We start from the raw sequence: 19,449 nt of genomic DNA on the forward strand, positions 1-19,449 counted from the left end.
TTTGTTTCTATTCAAATGTAACAAGTGCATGCATCTAATTATCTTTGTGTAATCATTTTTGTATACCACATAGGTTGTTAATAATTTCTATAAAAGATATAAATTTATAAAATTATATAAATAATTAATCTTTAATAACGAATATGATAAAATATTGCATGGATCAATTAAAATTCGAGGGAAACTGCATTAATATAAAGATGCATAAATTTCTAAATAAATATATTTCGAATAATATTAATACACTCGCCTTTCCATTATCTTTGCCCATTCGTTTCAAATACCCTCTCCTTCCATTTTACGATATATTTATCACTTCGTTGCATGGTTTAAAGCGAATATAAATAGATCAAGCAAATTTATACAATTCCAAAGATTTTTGAGTATATACATTGTACGTTAAACGAGTTTTCGTTTAAATTTATATCCTGCTTGGATTTCCAAGGAATACGAGAAATTAACTTTATCTTATACGAAAAAATTTCATATATGAAAGAATTATCTCGCATTTGATTACTTATTTAAATATAAATGGAAATTTAACGAGAATTTTATATGATAATATCCTTTTTTTAAGATTCAATGCACGATAGGTATTGATTAAGATCACCAATTCAATCAATAACATTATTTTCAACAATAGCGAGGTTGGAAATTCTATTTCTACGACCCTATGGTTGAAAAGGTCTCGCAAGAACGAGCTCTGATAATTCTATCAGATAAAAAGCATCGATAAAGAATTCATTTCAACGGCGTGTCTCCATCTCGATTCGATGAACCGTGTATGCCTTTCTGCGAACCGTTGTCGTTAACAAACGCGATAATCGAAAGCCAAACTTGTTCCGACAGAGAACGAGAAATCTGTCAACCATCCATCTTCGAACGGAATTCTTGTTAAACTTCCATAGAATTGCGCTTACATCAATTTCATTTCTATTTCCTTTTCTGTTCCCAGCATTCAACGATAAGTTCGAAGCTAATTACATTTTTTATCGTTGAAAATTTTTCGTTCGTGAAAAGAGAATTTATCATGAATTTTATATTTAAATTTGGAATTTTCATCGTTACTTTGGTATATTAAGAGGATGAGATTATTAAAGTGATAAACAAATTTTAAAAATTATGAGATTTACAAATCGTTTGATGTTAATGTTAAAAAAGATAAAGAAAGTGGAAAGAAAGAGGAAAAGAAAATTAGAGGGAATTTCATGGAAATTGTGCGGGTCACCCTAATCCTACGCTTTTCTACTATTTTATTCCGGATAAAAGTTTTTGTACATATACATTCAGCTTAAACCAGGGAGTCTCGTTACCGGAATACTAAATTAAAAGTAAAGTAACGAGAAAATAAGAAACAACGATGTCCCACTTGGAAATATATAAAAGGACACGTGAAGTTTGTTTCTGAATAAAATTTTATTTTTAGTAATTATTAATTTTTATTTTTTGATAATTCCTTTTTAGAATTTCGACTTTTCGTGTTGTCAGCTTGATATTTTTGGACGATAAACATCAAAAACTTTATACTTCCTTAGATAACCTCCATCCTTACCACGATATTTTCAAGACAGTGGTTCCAATATTTTCGAATTTATCAATTTGCACTTTTTAAATTTCATAAAGTTATTGAGAAAACCTCTCACGTTTCCTTTAGCACCCTCACCGAAAGAGACTTGTCAAGATGAAAGAGATACGATGAAAACATTAAACGAAACATATTGAAATTCGTTTGACCAAATTTCAGTGACCAAATTTCAATATTCATCGACCAACACATGTATAAATACATCAAATCCATTTTAAATAAACTCGTGAATGAATAAGAAGGTAACAATATTTCAGCGGAGGAACGAAATAATAAGCTAAATAATTCATCGTTAAGAATAGCTGTCGAGTATTTGCGCGAGTTCACGGGAATGCAAACGATCAAGGCAAAGTAATATTCATGTTCCGCTTTTCCATTGTTGAAAAGGAAACCGGAACAGCGGGCGGAAAATTTAGATCGTAGCTTTTCGAAAATCAACGCGCTCTGTGTAACGAACACTTAACCTCCTAGCCCGCGTAACAGTGATAAGATAATAGCAAGATACGAAAGAAGAGGAGGAAGAAGAAAAAGATGGGGAAGGAGAAGTGGCCTCGAGCAACAACCTGCCGAAAATCTGTTTTCCAATAAGCGACACGATACACATCGCCCGGCGAATTTCGCCATCCTGATTCCCGATGCAATTCTATGCAAAATAAGTGGCCCCTCTCCCATCGAATTCCCTGTATCCCGGTAATTGCGCTATAAGCAGATTGAAAACTTGCGCGAGCAAACTTCTTAAGTAGGTATTACGAGCTGGATGTTTCTCCTGGAATGATATTGTCCGGGCTACGTGGAATCTCGTTTATGATGCAGAATGTTACGTTGGAAAAAATAAGTTGAACGATCCTGTTTCTCTCTTTTTTTTCTTTTTTTTTTGAGGAATAATGTAGACTTCATTCTTTTGCATAAATGAAATCGTATATTGATTTTCTTCTTTTTGATACACTGCGAGAGAAAATTAAAAAATTATTCGAATGGAAAATTTTAATTTGATTAAATCGTATTAATTTATTAAAGAAAAAAATTAATTTTCGAAGAATGGATATGAAGGAAGAATAAAAATTAATCCTTTTTATTGCTGGACGAGATACGAGATACGAGGTACGTATTATTTTAGTTATTATAATTTAATAATAGGTGTAATGTAAAGTCAAGCTAATACGAAATAAATTTTACAGAGATATTTAGATTGTTTCAATCGACGCGAATATTTAATTTTGAGATGTAGGAAGAAATAACTACAAATGTAAATGCAGAAGTTTGTACATATTTAATCATTAAGAACTTTCTCATACCTCATTTTTTATTTTCTCTGTGTTTAAATGTAAATTAATGTAAATTACGTGATCTAAAAAAAACTAAATAATTCTAAAAAATTAAATTGAAAAAAATACCGAATACTTCTTATTCGTTTACAACTTCTTCATCTACAATTGTAAATCGTCTCACTCATGATAATAACAATATCTTTTAATGAACAGAATCCACTTGTTTTCGACGAATTCTACTATTCTAATTTAAATTCAAAATTCTAATTCAACAAATGTTTTCAATATCTTCGGATTATTCTAATTTAAATTCGAAATTTTATTATTTTAATCTAACACATTGTTTCCAATTTCGCCACGTATTTTAATTTAAATTCGAAATTCTATTATTCTTATGTAACACATGTTTTCAATTTATCATACTCGTTGGCTACCTTATAAGTCACTTGGTGCCTGATCGTCGCCAAAATTCTACCGTTCTAATGTAACACGTGTTTTCAATTTCGTCCTAGATTCGATATTCTTTTTTCTCTTTCTCTTTAATCTCATTCTAATTCCATCTTCGATTATTTTATGTTTAAATCCAAAATTCTATTCTATTTCAATTTGAGAGATTTAATCCACGCGAATTACGTGTCAAGAAATTTTCTATTCTATGTCGCGTCATGAACTTTTCTAAGAAACCTGAAAAAGAATTTTCTACGTATCCGCTTTTCTTTTTATCAATATGCACAGCTATTTTAAATTTCGTTTCATTTTTCGCTCACGTTTTACTATATATTGTTTGTTGAAAAAATATTTAGAGACTTTTGACAAGTTTAAATTTCGTATATGATAAAATGATTGCGAATTTGATTGATTAAAAAGAGGTGACACAATGAATGATTTAAAATCGAGATTGAAATCGAACGAATATTAAGTGAGAAATTTGTCGCGTTCTGGTACGCTCGTAGTAAAAATTTTTCCAATAAATGGATTCACGATACTACGAGAAAAGTAATTTCTGACTGTCATCTCTCGCGCGATTCCATCGATCGTATGCATCGCGAAGTTCAGTGTTATCTTCGATCCACTTTGATTGTCATATGACACGCGCAAATAACAAGACTCGAGTGGCCTACGAGTGAGTCACAAATGGAGTACGTAAGATGGATCGTTGACAGGAAGAGAAGTCATGAAAATGATTTGAATTATGCACTTCGGTAAATAATTAAATCTAAATAATGATCATCACTGGATTTTATTTCGTAAAAAATATATAATAAAAGTTACCACGAAATACTTTAAAATTTAATTCAAATTATCCTACGTTATCCAATAATTCAATTATCCTATTCAATCAATTAAAGATTAAATGAATTCGAGTCTTTTCATTTTATTCGATTTTCGAAATCCGATTGAAAATGAATATCGACCTATCGTCGATAATATTCGTTTTCCACTCCGTCGATTACATGTGTAATCGAGTGGCATCAAAAATGCATAGAGAAAAAAAGGAGAATAATAAAACGGTGCGAAAAATGAATATTTCGATCGATAATCCAACAATATAAAAAGACTTTCACTTTTCAAGCTATAATTATACGATTAAAAATTCTCAATAGTAGAAATTTTGAGAATCGTATTGCATTTATTATACGAAATTCTAAACTTCCAATGAAAATTAACCTTTCCAATATAATATTCGTCGCTTACTATTATTTCATAACCAAAAACAAACTAACAATTAAGATAAAAGATACTTTCCTATCCTCCTTAATATACACTTTTATACACCTATACATTATCCATACAAATCTGCAATGCATATGCAATTCGCGACCACCTATTAAAGTCTGCATTCGTATCAAAAAATATAGACAAAATGTTCCACAATTTTCTAATAGCCTAATTGCACATGATCGAGATTACGAGAAACAAGATTTTTCGATATGAAAAGGGAGGAAGAAAATTTCGATTGGTCCATGAACGAGAATAAGAGGCCGTTTGCATGCCGCTGTCATCAAATTTGCGTTATTCTTCTGCATCGCGGAACTGAATGGTATCGTAAGAACGAATCCGTATTATTACCACGGCCTGGAGTATCTCTATACGCGGTTCTATCGTAACAGGAATTTCTAAACAAGCATGTCGTTTCAACCATGGATACAGCGGTTCGTGCCAAACTACAAGAAAATTTCTCTCTGGAATTCCACTTTACGAGAACTACCGCCAGAATGTATCTAAGAGGAGACGCTTCTGAACCGATCGAGAATTAATTTCAACGACTGATTTCTGAGAGAATATGAAAATACGAAATGGGGAAATTTAAACGAATGACGGAAGATATTGGTAAAGACGGAGAATTAGGAAACTTGAAATGTGAATAAAATTTAAATAGATTTTTTTGCGAAATAAAAAATAATAGAGATGAAAATTTTTGATAATTGGAGTCGAATTAGATAATAACAATCGAATATTTTTTTGTAGCTTCAAGTATCAATTTGTAATAATTTTTCGAATACCGAAGCTGCCTTTGATGTTATAATTTTTCATCAAAATTAAATATCGTTGAAAGTATTGAAGACAGCTTCTTCAAAAGTATTGAAGTATCTTTTTTTTCTTTTTAAAAAACAACGTCAATCAAGATTCATTCACATTTCTCTCTATCTATTAACTACTCCCATTAATAATCGAATTATTTCATATCTATATCTGCTTCAAATTCTTTTCCGTATTTTTCTTTCCTCAATCGATAAAAATACAACAAAAATTTTAATCTATTCCATACCAATTTATACAATAGCTAACTACAATTTATATATTTTTCAATTCGAATAATCTTTGACCCTTCGTGTCTCTCAAAATAAAAATTACACCCTCTATCGAACTAATCTAAAAATCTATTCCAACGTATTCCCCCGACAAATATATTAATCCTTTCCCTATATTAAACAATAATTCACACGATTTTACAATATTTTTCTTTTCGTGGTGTCCTGAAAAAAGGAATAAGGAGGGGCAAAGAAGGAAGGGTAACACGAGGACAAGAATGTCAAGAGGTCGACGCGACGTCGGTTCACATCCGTTCTAACGTCACCACAATGCGTGGCACGAATCCACGTGTTTGTCGACCTATGTTCGACAGCTTTGACGTGTACCCGTAGGGACGGTGGACACCCGGGGATCAAATCTGGAGATGACCAAACCGCTGTCCCGCTACCACGGCCAATTCAGGATTGCCGCTATCCAATCCTGTAGGCGGCCGGGGTATCGATGTATACAACCGAGTTACGACACCGATAACGTCCACGTCGTATTACTCTCGATCCACCGACAGGATTGAGGTTCCAATACGCGGCCGAAATGAAACGCGCGGCGCCCCACCTTTGGAACGAGCATCTCTCCTTCCATTATCCGATTAATTAAGACGGTATTGGGTCCTTGCAATTTCGTGATTCAAGGAATAAATTATCGACAAGTGCAATACCGTTTTCTCGATACTATTACGTGTATCTCATGAAAGATCGTGTATACCGAAGAAGAAGAAAGATTACAGAATTATTCTAGGGCTCATTTTGTCTGAGCTGAGAAAATATTATATAGGAAATTGAAAAAGAGTACAAATTTCCGTATTCTTTATCCTTCCTATTCTTTTTTTCTCTAAAAAAAAGAATTCATCTTCCCTCAAAATTTCGAGCAATTTCGTTGTCACCAACACGCGCGAGTACACGCAGAATAAAAAATCGAAAGAGGCCTCTCGACTATGTCACGATCCAATAAAGGAAAACGACACGAAAAATTTTTTAATCAATTTTCATTTACTCGAATGTCAACCCTCGAATCCCTCCACTCGAAACTTATCAATTCCACCGACCGCAAATATCCCATGGATTAGCCACGCTCTTTAACACATTTCCACTCTCGCCATCTAGTATCGTCGACCTGTCCACCCGCCAAAAAAATCCCCTATTTATTTTTCCTGCGGATTCCTTCACCGAGAATCCCTACCTACGATTAATCTCTCCGCGGTTGCAACCCCGTCCGCTGTTTACAAAAACGAGCCGCATACGTCGAGCCCTTTCACGGGCCTTTATTAAAACATTGTCGGCTAGCTATAGCGCGGACTAGCCATCAGAGGGCGAAAAGAAGAGAAAAAGAAGGGAAATTTCGCGATCGATTACGCGGTCGCGCTGAAAGGGTTCGACGCGATTAAAAAAGGGGAGAGGAAGGGAGAAGACTCGTGAAAAATGGCCGGCTCAAAGGAATATTAATGCGAGCAATTTTTACGTGATGAGATCGAGCGAGTAACTTAGGCATTGTGATATATTTGTTTGCAATAGATTTCAAACGAAAATTTATAAGATCTATAAGAATCTTGTTTCGATACGATTAAGATAATTTCTTTAATTTAAAATCTGTTGCACAAATCCTAATTACGAAAGGATTGATGATATTGTCAATTTTTTCTTGATCGTAATGTAACAGAAATAAAAAACGTAGTATAACTATGCAAATATTAATCCTTTAAGTTCGAAAGTAAAAGAAAATAGTCGAAAAAATGCCTACTTCTCTTTTGACTTTTCCTAATTCGTTATAAACGTCACATTAATGATATACACAAAAAATACTTCCTAGAAGACGTTTTCTAACCTAAAGCAAATATGATTTTCGATTGATCAACGAACACAAGTTTATAATATAATGAGACCTCACGCGAATAATGCATATATTACACTATTAAACAACACGTGAATCTAAAATACAATTCGAATCAAAAAATCAATCACGCTATTCGACTCGATTCGACAATTTCCTATTTAATTCCAACTGGATGTAAAGAATGCATATCCGTTTCTTTCCAATCATTCGCGTAAACGATTAATAGAATTAATTCACGGTCAAATATTTGACGAGTCTTTTATTTCTCTATTACCAGCGAATAACACGAGCCTAGAGAATCGCGCTATTGCTCGTCGCGCCGTTTCGATTAATCAAGATCAGAGGGACCACCCCCTCTCGCGCGTTTCAAACAATGAAACAACGACGTTCCATTCAGCGAGCACACCTTCTCGGCTGCGTGCACCACGATCCCGATTTTCGTTTCCATTAATTTCGTGTAATTGTAAGCGGATGAATGAAGTACCCAGGCCCATTGTTCCGCGAACGAACGAACAATACTTGTTACGCGGCTGCTCCCTGTTGCACGTCAGCGCCACGGAAGCCGAGAGCCCATCCCACTTCCGTTCGCCGCCTTCAACTTCCTTCCGCGGGCTGCGCGCACGTTGTAATCTTGCAACGATTAAAATTGGAAATAAATATCTACGATTAAAGAGGTATAGGAATTTTTGGACGATGAAAGAATCGATAGAGAAATGGCGAATGATTCGAATAATTCGAGGAAAATAAATTGATCGTGATGTGAGAATTAATTAAATTTTAAATGCTAAACTTTGAAAATATTAACCGTATCGTCGGAGAAAATTTTATGAAAATAACAAAATTTGTTTGATGTGAAATTTCATGCGTGATAATATAAAAAATAAAAATTCTTACGTTAAATTTAATCGCGATTGATTTTTTGATGCATGCAACATCGAGTGATAATAATTTTATTTATTATATATTATTTATTTAATTTGATTTCTTTGTGTAAAACTATTTTATATACGAAAGGATTATTCAAATATATCATTGTATATAATATGAAAACAATAAAATTTTATTTATTAAAATTTTTTAATAATATTTGTTCGTACGATAAATTTTAAATAAAAGTATGCTAAATCGAAGAAATTATTGAATAAAATTGATATACCATGGTATTAAAAACTCGTATTATTCAATATAAATTTCAAATATAAAATATTTTCTTTCGATAAAGTGTCAGAATGATATGAAAATATGAGATTCTTTTATTTGAAATTCACCGTGCGAACAAAAATCATTGTTAATGGAATGAAAAATTGTTTGCGGATTTATAAATTTCAATAAATTTCAACTTTATATTTTTATATTATAGAGAACTCGATATTTAAATAATCCTTTTATATCTCCACTCAATAATTTGGAGATAATATGATACGATAATACTAAAATAATTAAGCCTTGTTAAATTTTTACAAAATAGATAATTCGAATATTTATCTAATATAAAATAATAATTCTAATTATCGTAAATTAATACATTATACACTTACAATTCACCATTAGATATCAGCAGATGTATCCACATATCGAACATATGATCAATTCGAATACTACACATTTTTTATTACACTAAATTTTCAATAAATTGAATAATTACGCAGTTTAAATTAATTCTACGCACGAGCGATTCGAGACGATTCGTAAATTGCGTGTGTATCGCGCGACGTCCTCGAGAAAACTGCTGCGAAGTACGAAAATCGACGCCAATAATAATATTTTGAATTCGAACTTCTATAACATTTCTTTGAATTTCGACTCTATAATAACATTAAGCGGATTATTTCTTCGGTTTCACGTATATAAACACGATGATCTCATCGATTTGATTCGTTACAATGTTTACAAGAAGAAAACAGAGGCTGAAATAGTAAGTAAAAAAGTAAGTAGAAGATTTTTGAAAGACTTCGGGCTATATTGTTTCATAATTGTATCATAGAATATTATAAAGAATTAAAAAATCTGATTGAGATAAAAAACAATAAAATATATATATATATAAGAAACATTAAATTATAATAAAATCGTTCAATGAATGTTTTGTAAATATTAATTACAATAAAGAGTTAAAAAAATATAATTTAAATATAAAAAAACATATAACGAACATTTAATAATACGAAATTAATATTTTATTAATGTCTATCATATATATTAGAATATTATAATAACGAGTTCAAAAAATTGTAACGATATAAAAAGAAACTACGAATATTAAAAGGTATTAATAAAATCTTTCATCAAAGATTTTGTATATTATTCATATATTATTTAGTAAAATTAAAATAAAAAATTATCATAAAAATTATCGAATATTATAATGGTTTCATCCAAGATTATATATTGTTTCATAAAACAAGGTATCGAGATAAAATATTACATTAAAAAATTAAATCGAGGGAAATATAAAAAACTTATTATATATTATATATTTAAACAGCTTTCGAATTTATGCGTTTCAATTACCATGCATGATATCAAAATATCAAAATACGTAACAAATTTAAAACATCTTACATATAAAATATTCACTTGAGAGACTTTTCACGTTTTCATGATCGAAAATTGCAAAAAGTAAAAGGAATGATTTTAAACACTCTCATTTACACATAAACAAGCATATATTTAATCAAACTATCTTTTTAACTTCAAAAAATGAACAAACTTAAGTTATGATAAGTATTATATCAAAAAGCGTTTCTTCTTTAACGAAATCTTTCTATCTAATCAGTGTACATATACTCACGATTGTACAAAATTGAAAAACGATTGTGCAACAAAAAATTAAGATATAAGAATATGAAGCTCAAAGTACGTATAGATTAATCGGAAATCATGGTTATTTTACATCGTTAAACGCAATACAAACAAGATAATATAATTTTCTTTGTTAAATTGCCTTTCAATCAGTTCGAAGATTGATTAAAATGTTTCGCGAGTGGATATTAAACGGAAATTTAAAAAAAAAGTTCTATCTATTTCGAGGTAAAAGGGACATATTTCATAAACTAATTTTCTATTTGTTGCGAATTAAAATTTAATGGAGGGGTATTATAAATTTGGAAGTTGTGGACGTCATGAACGAGAAATTACGAAAACGATGCATCACCGGAAATCCAATTACACGAAAATTAGGATGTCTCTAGTCATTATGAATACAAGGGTTGGGAAGAATAAGGATGAATTTTGAAATTAAAAGCGTCTTTAATTAAGGTAAAATATTTCACCGGTTAGAATTAAAAGAGTAATTATATTGGATGACGTAGAATAAAAAATTTTCGATATGAAATTAAAAACGAAAATGTGAAATGTTAAGTTTTACAATAAAATGAATTGAAGAGATAACTTGAATTTCATAAATGATGAAAAATAGATGAGCTCGTTGTGCTAACATTATTATTATTTAAAATCAAAATAGATATAACGATATTTCGATTTTATGCAACACGTGATTATATTATTAATTTAATTTAATATCTTATCGAATTTAGGACAATCCTTCCTAATCAATTGCTAAATTAATTAAACACCATCGCATGATCAATTGAGCAATCAATAAATCAATCTCAGTTAATATTAATAATCAGAACGAGTAATTATCGATATATATACTCGATAATATACGTACTGGTAACTAAATTGTTTCTAATAAAGGTGTGTTTAAATACATTTCAATAAAAGAGATAATTCAAGTATAGCAATAACTTATTAATTAAAATAAAATATTTAGACATATATCTATATAAATAGATTAAATGTTTTGCAAACTTTGATTTATCAATCATCGATATTTCGTTGTAAGAATTTTGATTAATGACAAAATTTCCCTTAACAACGCAACAATATCTCAAATTAATAATAATAATAATAGAGACTTTGAAGAAAAATAATACTTATTCCTTTCTAATTTATTTTCAATTATTTTACGATAAAATAACGAATGAATAATTTCTCTAAAAGAAACGAAAAATTTCTTGTTACGCAATAAGATTAAGCACAAAGACGATATCTTCAAAAATCTTCTTTAGATAAATTGACTATTTCATGCAATTATCTCGCTCAATATGCTCTCGTTTACCATTCAATTTCAACCATCAATACCTCAATTACCAAGAGATCATCTCTTCATTATCGATAGATTGATAGCAGACAGCAAAATAGTCAAAGAGCAATTCCATTATCCCCAATCTACTCTAAGCGCAAGGATTATCCCCAAAATCATCCACTACGAATTACATAGTGACGATGACAATATAACCAGACAGTTGCATCTTGATCCCGTAATTAGGTCAATCCGTCAACGTCGCGGATAATTGGATGCGATTGACCGATCTTCTGAGGTGAATAAAGGGGTAGTTCATGATCGATAAGTCGCTTCTAATCGTAGCCTATCAATAATCGAATTTCTAACAACATACGATCAACACTATCTCCGATAATAAATATTCAAACTGAACAATTATCAAATGATTCCTCCAATCCTTTTGAGATCTAACTTCTCCAAAAATGGAATAAACTGTTCAACCAAATTTCTAACAACGCACGATCAACCTCACTTTCGATGACAGATGGGAATACTAAATATGGCGACTGTCAAATTAACCGATAGATCGAAAATGGAAGATGATTTCTCCATCCTTTTCGTACACCCTCTGGAAACTAAAACGCATTTGTCCAGCGTTAATCCACCCACATCAAACAGCTGCGTGCTTTCCAAGTAAACTATACACGAATGCGTTGCATTCGCATTCGAGTTCACGTTCACGCGTGTCCCCGCATCATCCCCGTGGTTGGGTTATCGCGGGAGTCTAACCCCCGTGCCCCCGTTATAAATCCAAATCGGATTTTAAAGCTCTCTGCGGGTGCACCGATTGTTACGATTCGGTGAAACAGTGTCGCGATCCCCGTACAATGGAACAATAACCCGGCCACGGATTAAAGTGGTCGTTGATTTTCGATGGGAACTAGGCAAATTATCGACCCTGTTTTGGATTATTTACGGAGGATCGCCAAGATGATGGATGGATAACCCGTGGCTTTCGTTCATGTGAAATTTGAATATACGTGGATGGGGATTAATTGAGTGTGGATATCAGATTTCAACTTGGGATACGTAGAGCGTTGATATATGTGTAGGATACTTTTATACGGATATAGATCGAAGTTTATGAAAAGTTAAATGAAGAGACAGAAAGAGTGAGATCATTTGTATATGATTGAAATAAGCAATAACAGCATAAAATATAATAGAAACAATAAACACAGTTGTCCAAGGATTATTACTATTTCTTTGAATTTACTGGAACACTGGAAGAATGTTAACTTGGCGAGAAACTCGAAACGATAATTCAAGTCAAATAACAAGTTTACATTAAAACATTTCAAATGACAAATCCGAGCAACTTTACTAATAGGAACAAATATAGAAACTTGAAAGAATATTTCAAAATTAAACAGACAAATAGTTCGAAATGATAATGAAAAATAAAATTTTCATTTCTCCCGTATCACATCCCTTGTCATTAACAAGAAAGACAAGAATTAATTTCACATAATCTCTTAAGCTCTCATTCAGCTCTTAAATTAAATTCAACCACGATTTGATTTCTTAACGTATCTTTGAAAAAATCTATAAGAAATAATATTAAACCGAAGAGATTATTATATACCCTGTCATTAACGCGACAGGCAAGAATTAATTTCGCAGTAACTCGCAGATAAGTTAGAGCTTCCTCCTATTCGAATCGAGGTATTGTCGATGTGATCGGGATTGACCTACATACATGGAAAATTATGTGGGCTCTCGAGCGGCGCCGTGGGCGAAACCTCTCGCAATACGTACTCGTCTAACGTCCGTGATCGTCGTGCGTCAGTGTTTGATCTCGGTTAGCCCTGATAATGCCCTCGTAACTTCTCCAAGCCGCAGTCATATTTCCTCGGTGGTAGGAAACGTATCCCTTCGGGAGCGCATCCCTTGGAAAGTTGGCACGTCGTTAATCAACCGACTCGGAGACCAAGTCGAAATTAAAATTTTCCAGACAAACGGAGAAAGTTAGAAGTTTTCAACGGGAAAATACGTTATTTATGTATTTACACGCGATGAAAATGAGAAATGTTGCCTCTATACGAATGGAAAAGAAGCGAGCAGAGAGAATCAGAGAATGACAATTTAATTAAATTCCTCTTTGTCTTTTGTTTCATAGTGGATACGAGATACTTTTAATTGAATTCTATTACGTGTAATTAGTTTTTACTTTGAATAAACCGAGAATATTATCCTTTTTTCTTTTATAAACACTTCCGTTTTTCAACCGTATATCTACTAAGACTAATTATTACTAGTACTATTAAGAAATAAATTGAAGACATTGTAACGAGAGGAGGATAGATTTTTTTATCATTTTTTTATCATTTTTTGAGTTATTACATATAATAGAGGAGAAAAAAATGTTCTTTATATTTATATGTTTCATATAGATCGGATAAAAAATGAACGATTTATTGCAGAATTTTTGATTTGCCACCATAGCTATTTTCTGCAACACGAATGCAAAATAATTTTTCACTGTCAACATAAAATATTTTTTTTTTTTTTTTTGATATTTTTATGAAAGCCGAGAGTAAATTCAAATTTCAAAAATTCCAAAAAAAATTTAATAACCATTCATTCAAAGTTAAATCAAAACCATAATTCTAACCAGAGATCTTTTTAATTTCCCTACAATCGTTACAAATGGATCCGATTCTCTTTCTCTCTCTCTTTCTCCCTTGCTCCAAGATTCCCAATTATAGCGGCTAATAAACGATTCCGTGGTTTGTTGCCGGAGTTAAATATTCCGCGATGGTAATAAACAACGTTGTCATAAATTCGAAAATGTTAGCCGAAAGTACGTAATACCCGGAAACGGTTAGCGTTATTATCGTAATCTTCTATCGCAATTACGCTCTCGATATTTACCGGCAACACAATGTAAATGCGTCCACATACACGGGGATAAATTGTAAGAGAAATAAGTGAACGGTACATGGCGTAAACGCGTTATGACCAATTCGTTTCGCAACGCGTAACTGCAATGCGGTTTCCTCGTCGACGGGTAAAGTGCATAATTAGGGGAAATGTATACGTGTAATCAATGAAATTGCCAGATAATATAATTGACGTTATACTTGACACATGTTTGCCCGGTTGGGCAAAAATACCACCGACCGTGTTTAACGCGCGTGCGTATTAATTTTACCATTCGTAACCCCCTGCACCGAATAAAATAAATTGATATCGAGACAAAAGATTGCCGTCACATTAGGATATATCGTTCGATTTGTGTTTCCGGAATAAATTAAACGTAAACACGTGTTTATATATGAATTGGAAATGTTAGTTTGGGTTACGTTCTTTGAAACGTGATGTTTAATGAACGAGGATGATGATCAATGTGACATATAGTAGAATTCCGTTTATCTCAACTCCATTCATCGAATTGAAATTTTCGTTGATGCCCAATTAAATATAGTATAACGTAATAAACATGTGATATAATAGATATAATAGACTAACGTATTGCTATTTTGAAAAATAACTTGGATAAAATAATCAATGAACTTGTATGAATCTGCTTAATGAATGAAATTTTACTGTATTAAAGAATTCAGGTGGAATATCGAGATAAATATATAAAAAGAACAATCGTAATAATTGAAATACTGGGAAATTTAGACAGTGGAACATTCGAAGTAAATACTGAATGGTATTGAAAATTAAAACACTAAAGATATTGAATGAAAAAATTTACATTACTACGAACTATGAACTGTATAGAAGTATTCCAAGATGCAAAGAAAAATGTCTTCGTGGAAAAATCAATCATAAGGAACACATTCATCCTATAGTGATACAGAACTCGTCGTAATTTAACAGGGGATGAAATATCGTGGATAGCATCGCTCTATAACGCGAGATATTAAGAGCGCTGCCAACAATTTCACGGTCCATTGTGCCAGAAACAGTTCCAGAAAATCGTTTGTATCGGATCCGTATATTTCTTATCGAGAAATTATCCGTGATATAATGTGTTACTCTATGAAGATCTCGTGCAAGAGAGGGTGCGGTTGGACGTGAAAATAGGCCGCACTAGTTAACGTCCAACGACAAATTGCTGTCGTTTAACGGCAGTGAAAGATCGTTGCCGGGAAACTGGAAGCTTTCGTGCAACGATACACGATCTTCCAACCCCCCTTTCTCCATCACGAAACGTGTGTGTACACGGAGAACTAGCGGTGGAATCGCGCCAAAAAGTTTCGAACAACTCGAGTGTTTCGTTTGATTCGAAGAATCTAGGGGAAAACATCGCGTCCTCCTAACTTTTCCGCTGGTAACCAACTCGTGGCGATGTTTGAAAAATAATCCAAAGAACAAGAACTTCGATTCTTCGTCGACTTCTAGCTGGGCCGACCTTCAGGTATTTTCGAGATGAATGGAACAAGGGGGTGGAGGTGGATCGATATGCTCGTAACATCGTTTTGACACAGTTTTTATTCGAAACTGAACGTGTAGAAATATCGTATATTTTGCATTTCATTTTATACGTGTTGAAATTTGTTTAATTTGTTCAATAAAGTGGCGAATGAAGATTGAAATAATGGAATACGTGAAGTTGCAATGCGGTTACAAATTGTAATGTCGAGATGTGTTGTAATTTTTGAGAATAAACTTATATAAGTTGTGTTCAAAAAAGAGAAAGATACGTGATGTTTAAATAGACTTTGATTTTCTATAATTCTTACAACAAGTTTATAAGATGTTCATGTATTTTCTGTTACATCTATTTTTCCTTTTTTCTGAATTAAATACGATCATAATCATATTAAAGAATTTTACACGACACTATTTATTTCTATTTTATTCTAACTATAACTAAACTATCATTATTCTCGAAACTATTTTAAATTAAGAAAATAACAAAGTTTATATTTTTATTAATCATCAACATATAGTTTTTGTATTGAAAAACTCTACAGAAAAAAATTATAAACGTTGAGACTAGCAAGACAACGAGTTAAAAAATTTGAGCTAAGATAAAGGAGCATCATCAATCGACGTCTCCGCTTCATACGATAATTTATAACCTCGCTATTTCACTATCACTCTGAAACAGTATAAAATAAAAAAAATAAAAAAACGCTATAAAATATCAATATCTCTCAACTCGATATCTTAAATATCCCTTTTATCAAAGTATCCAAAAAACTACATCATCCAAAATCACACTTGAGAAGTTTCAACAGTTGAATTTTCAAATGGCGAGTTATAATTTCTGATCGGCTTATATACGCGCACATTTAGCACGACACAGATAACGTCACGTGAAGGCTATCCAATTGTCTTTCATCTCGTGAGTATAATCATGTAGTGAAATTCCACCTCACGAGTTGACTCGTCTCCTGTCGGAAACGATGTATAAGCCACCCATGATGGGGACGCGTTTTAACACGTGGACGTGCACCGATACTCCATTTTCGACGATGTGCACGTTTTATCCCGTTGCGGTCCACCGAAGCTGAGAGCCAACTTTCATCTCACCATCACGTAGAGTTTGAAAACCGATTGACTAGCTCGAGTATTATCTGTGATTCAGCAAACCTTGTCCTATATGGAGCTATGAATCATCGTTACTTTCCCATGCACGGAACTTTTTGTTTCGTTATACGTCATTTTGAAAGTTCAGTTTATTTTTTAATTGGATCCGAAAATATATGAATCAAAATGTGCCATTTTATGAATAAATATCGATCTAGCGATTAGAATCAATAGGAAATATATAATATATTATTTAGAATATTAGAAATAACGAATTCAAAGATGTTAGGATGAAGATTATCAAAAAAATGAAAAAATCTGGCTTTCCTTCTTTTCACGCGATCAATACAAGTGTCGGCATCAATACCAATTTTAAATTTCGCATCGCTTCTCGCCGTTTTCCAATTACTTTGTATATTTGATCAAAAATACCATCGGGATTAAAAATTAAATTGAAAAACCAAGCAAAGACTCCAGAATAATAATTCCCATTTGCATATTATCTTCACTTACATTATCTCTATACATTTAACCTTACAAATACCAATACCAATTCTCAAATACCACACGTCTTTCAATTAACAACGTCGCAGATCAAGTTACTAACTGGAAGCACGTCTCAAACAAAGGGGATCGAATTGTATTATTTCACCTCCTCGAACCGATGGATATTTCGAAAGGGGCGATACACAGCCAACGTGTCCGTCGTCCTTGCAACGTTCCTACGAATCAACGTCACGGGCCAGGCCACGGGGAAGTTATCGATATTCGCAAGTGCGAGCGGATCGCCGGTAATCCCTGCTGCCAAAGCCTTCTCGATCCTGGATCACGAGGAAAATGCCACGAATACGCCACGATCGAAGTCTCGAAACGCACACACCCTCGCAACTCCCGTGCATTTACACGAAGATGAGGTGTAACTGCGCGCGACACGAGAACGGCGGTCGCGTCGACATTGCAAATTCCACGGTGGACTGTCCATTCGAAGAGAACTCGTTTCGAAAGCGCACCAATCACGCTGATGAACCAAACACGACAGGGCACGCGTGTACACGCGCGTACACACGCGAGGGGGGTTGTCTATCTTTGGAAACTTTCTGCCTTTCCATTCGATTGCTCGTTGCCTGTGACCGACACCGCTAATTGTCGTGGCCCGCCAACAATCGATATCCACAACACGATATCCTCGTTTACGAATTCTCCGAGTTTGCGTTTTTCTCCTTCTATTTTTCTCTCGTTTTTATCCCCTGCGAGCTTACTCCATGATTGATCCACTCTATCCTATTGTCGATTCCATGGCTGTTTGCGCAACGTGCGCCCACGAATTGATTCACTCGGTTCATATGGGACCGGTGAGAAGGGACGTGACCGCGCAAAACTGCTGCCTCGCGAATTATGTTTTTTTTTTTTTTGGATAAGCTCGTTCTCAGGTCGAGATTTCGTATTAAGAGAGAAATGCGAGAGAAAACACTGTGATATTTAGAATTTTTAAATCATGGTTTATATGGCTTATGTGGTATTTTTATTCCGATCAAGTCAGATTGATCCGAATCCGAGAGTGATTAAGATTTGTATTAATAATTCTGTAATTCAGTCTTGGCATAAGATGAATACGGAATAAGATACTTTATTATTCGAAAATACTTTTTGAAAATAGACGTTGCGTTGAAAGTGAAAGCATCCTTAAATAAAAGTCTGATAATAATATTTCTTGAACAATGTTCAAGTTGCAATTGTAAAAGCTGTTTTCACGAGATAGTACGATGAGTAATTTTCTATGTAGCGTGATGAAAGCCAATAGAGATGGAGTACAACAAGGAAGATGTCTCAAGAGGAAGAGAAAGAGAGGAAGATTACTTGTCTTGCAATTAACGGAGTTCGACGTGTGCTTGCGAATACGAATAAAACCGCATCATTAAGGGTCGAAATGTTGGTAATTGGTCGGGTTAGCACGAAGCCAACTAAAATCAGTCGATTTTGGGGTTTGCCGCATCATTTACCGCTCCAAGGGAATTCCTTGGCTCGTGTTTACATCGGATACCTCTAATCGTGTTTGACATTTTCACGGATAGTAATCTCGAATCGTGTCACTTTGCCAGATCTACAAGACTATCGACTCTGATCTTCGTAATTGTTTTGATTGATCGATAAATCGTAACTTCGTAGACGAGAGTTGTTAAAAATATATTTGAACGATTACTTGAAAAATCATCAGAAATAATCCATTGACATACAATTCAACCCTTTCCACTCAGAAATTAAGACACATTTGTATCAAATAAGCGTCTTCTTATCGAAGTTTGTTTATAGTAATAATTATTTTAAAAATAATTGGA

General features: G+C 33.2%; 1 protein-coding gene across 4 annotated transcripts in view; it reads right to left on the bottom strand.

Annotated features, from left to right (window-relative positions):
• The window catches only part of LOC107993447 (uncharacterized), a 248,620-nt gene that overhangs the window by 143,195 nt on the left and 85,976 nt on the right, over window positions 1-19,449 (bottom strand). The window contains exon 1 of one of the 4 annotated variants that reach the window (XM_017049858.3): window positions 9,033-9,205. The exons of the other annotated variants lie outside the window; for them this stretch is intronic. The gene's annotated coding sequence lies outside the window, so the exon portion shown is untranslated. Of the gene's footprint in view, window positions 1-9,032; window positions 9,206-19,449 lie in introns of those variants that run through there. 4 annotated transcript variants of the gene reach the window in all.

This window comes from Apis cerana, linkage group LG1, assembly GCF_029169275.1.
Source record: "Apis cerana isolate GH-2021 linkage group LG1, AcerK_1.0, whole genome shotgun sequence".
NCBI classification, from domain to species: Eukaryota; Metazoa; Arthropoda; class Insecta; order Hymenoptera; family Apidae; genus Apis; species Apis cerana.